Source organism: Dipodomys ordii, unplaced genomic scaffold (genome assembly GCF_000151885.1).
Source record: "Dipodomys ordii isolate 6190 unplaced genomic scaffold, Dord_2.0 Scaffold2708, whole genome shotgun sequence".
NCBI classification, from domain to species: Eukaryota; Metazoa; Chordata; class Mammalia; order Rodentia; family Heteromyidae; genus Dipodomys; species Dipodomys ordii.
Window position 1 is genome coordinate 1 of NW_012269924.1, and position 3206 is coordinate 3206.

General features: G+C 45.3%; 1 pseudogene; it reads left to right on the forward strand.

The window, feature by feature from the left end:
• The first annotated feature begins 1760 nt into the window (after positions 1 to 1760).
• Positions 1761 to 2984, forward strand: LOC106002070 (annotated as a pseudogene).
• Positions 2985 to 3206: the final 222 nt, after the last annotated feature.

Sequence of the window (3206 nt, forward strand, 5' to 3'; positions counted from 1 at the left end):
GGCTCAAGTGGTAGAGCACTAGCCTTGAGCTGAAGAGCTGAGGGACAGCGCCCAGGCCCAGAGTTCAGGCCCCATGACCTGACCCCCCCCCAAAATAAAGATTGATTTGTACTAACCAAAGCTTGAAAGTAAAAGCTTTCAAGCTTTTACATTACCACCCTCAAGATATATGTCCATATATATATATGTATATCTATATATGTATATATGTATATATATACCTAAAATAAAATAGAATGCTCATAAAATAAACAATGCATATATATATACACATATATGTGTATATATCTATCTATATATATGTGTGTATATATACATATATATATGTAGTGTTTATTTTTATGAGCATTCTATAGTCTGTTCTCTTTTGTCCCTTTAACATTCCATTTTATAATTCCATTTTATAGTCCTACGTGGTGTTTAAACTAGAGAGAAGGGAAAGGGAGATTGCTAGACTTGAGCTAGCATAAAAGCTCAGGGACAGATTCTGTACCCTGAGTTCAAGCCTAGGACTGACAGGGGAAATAAAAAGAAAAGAAAAGAAAAGCAGGAGCCACCACAGAATATAGCCTTGGGAGGAAGCAACCTCAGAGCCTAGGATGCTTTGTTGACTCAGGGTCATGTGATCATCAACAGTCAGCTGATTACTGGTTTCAGGCTGGTGATAGGGCAGGGGGAGGGGCCAATCTGTGGGCTGACCTAACCATGATCACATCTCAAACAGTAGTTAAGCAAGTATGCATTTCATCTCAGTTGGATAGAAAGTGTGAATAGGAAGATTTCAGTTCAGGAGAGGCTAACCATAAACACAAGTTCACATTCCAAAAATAAAAGTGAAGGTGGACGAAGACATGGCTGAAGTGGTACAGCACCAGTTGAGCACCAGGCCTGACAAATTCCAAACAAAATAAGCATTGGATGATCACCTATTAACAAACACAAACTCAGCTACTTTTGAAGATCCACAAGATACAGTGGATGTTGCCACCTAAAGTTGCCTACAGTCTGGTGGAAAAGAAACAAACAATAGTCCCAATAGAGAAGATAAACAGAATACAAATATGAAGCAAAAACCAAACAAACACAATAAACCTTTTCCAAGCCTGGACAAACCTAAGTTGCACCTAACCCACATCAAAAACCCTTGTCTTTGTAGAAGGAAATTGTCAGAAGCAGTTTTCCTTGAAAGAGGAGGTGAAAGGTGTGGCTGCCAGGATGTAAATTCCAACTCCTATTGATATGTAAATCAGCTTCCCTAAAAGACCTCCCAGGGACACTCCCTTTCCTGGGCCCACCCCCTTTAAGTATAAATAGAGCAGAAGTCTGAGACTCAGCATTGCTGGAGAAGATCCCTCAGCAGCAGGACAGAGGTCCGTTTGGATCTTGGAAACTCCAGGTGAGGATCAGAGTGGGAGAATCTACTCTTCTCTTAATACTTCTCTCCTTGGTTTGGTGTTGGTGGTGGTGGTGTTGTTTTGTTGGTTGTGGGGCTTGAACCCAGGGCCTGGGTGCTGTCCCTGGCCTACTTTGTGCTCAAGACTGGGCATTGTTCCAGGGCCCCTTTGTGGTCAAGGTTACTGCTCTATCACTTGAGCCAAAGCCCACTTCTGATTTTGGAGTGGTGAATTGGAGATAAGAGTCTGTCTCAGGGGGAGTTTTGTGGCCTCGGCAGTTTCAAAGCTTGATCCTCAGATCCCAGTCTCTTGGGTAGCTAGGCTTTTAGGGGTGAGCCACCAGCACCTCATTAGATTCTAGAAATGATGGACCCTGACATTGCCCAGGCCTTCCAGAAGGAAGTGAGCTGTGCCATCTGTATGAATACTTTCATAGAGCCAGTCACCCTAGAGTGCGGGCACAGTTTTTGTCGACCTTGTCTCTGCCTTTGCTGGGAAGAGACCCAGATTCCAGCCAGGTGCCCTGGGTGCAGGGGACCCTGCCAGCAGAGAAACCTCAAAACCAACGTGGTTCTGAGGAGCCTGGTGGCCATTGCCAGAAGAGCCAGCCTCAGGCGGTTCCTGAGGTCTGAGGAATATATGTGTGGGACACACAGGGAGACCAAGCAGATGTTCTGTGAGGTGGACAGGGCCCTGCTCTGTAGGAGCTGCTCCCAGTCTCAGGAGCACAGGGCTCACCAACACCATCTCATAGAAAGGGCTGCTGAGGAACAGAGGGAGGTGATTTCAAAGCGGATGGACACTGTATGGGAAAAGACTCAAGAAAACCAGCGCAATTTACATAAGAAGAGGAGACTCATCAACCAATGGATTCATTATGTGAACATATATGGAGGCATGACCCAAGATGCTTTTACAATGTTGCAGCTGGGTATCCGGGAGGAGGAAAGACAGCATTCCCAGCTATTGATCAATGAAGGAAGAGCCATGTTACTGCAACTCAGAGAAAGGGAAACACAAATGCTTCAGAAGAAGCATCAACTCAGGAAAACGTATCAGGAGCTGATGGAAACATACCAGAAGCCAGATGTGGAACTGCTTCAGGATGTAGAGTTGACCCTAAAGAGCTGTGAGTCAGTGTTGGTCTTCATGCCTCTCCCTCTGAAGCCACGGCTCAGTGCCCCTCCCATGCCTGGACTGATAGAGAGGCTCAGCCAGTACCGGGTGGAGATTTCCTTCAATGAAGCTGTGGGGAATCAAGTTCATGGGAGCAGTGTTAGACAGGACCATCAATACGCAGTTTTGAATTCTGAAGAGTCCCTCCTCTTCACTGCTTTTGGTCACCCAGTCTTCAGCTCTGGGAAACATTACTGGGAGGTTAGTGTAGATGACTCTTCCACCTGGGCCCTGGGAGTTGTTAGGGATTCTGCCATAGGGAGCAACCTCACTGAATATGAGGACGTTTTCCTCCTTCTGATTGTGAAGGAGAACACTCTTTACACCCTTTTTACCACCTCCCCATTGATGCCTCACTATGTAGAGAAGCCTCTGGGCTGGGTTGGTGTGTTTCTTGATCTTGATCATGGCAGTGTGAGTTTTTGGAATGTGGCTAAGAGTTCCCTTATCTGGAGATACCCCACTGGCTCTCTCCAATTTCCTGTCCGGCCCCTTTTTTCCAGGGGTATACCGTTGTCATAAGAGAAGAGACTATGTGTTGGGAACTCTAAAGCAGAGAACCTTTCTCAAATGAAGCAAACCACTAGTAATGTACTAATATGAATTTCTTTGTGCAATAATTGCATTATATTATGA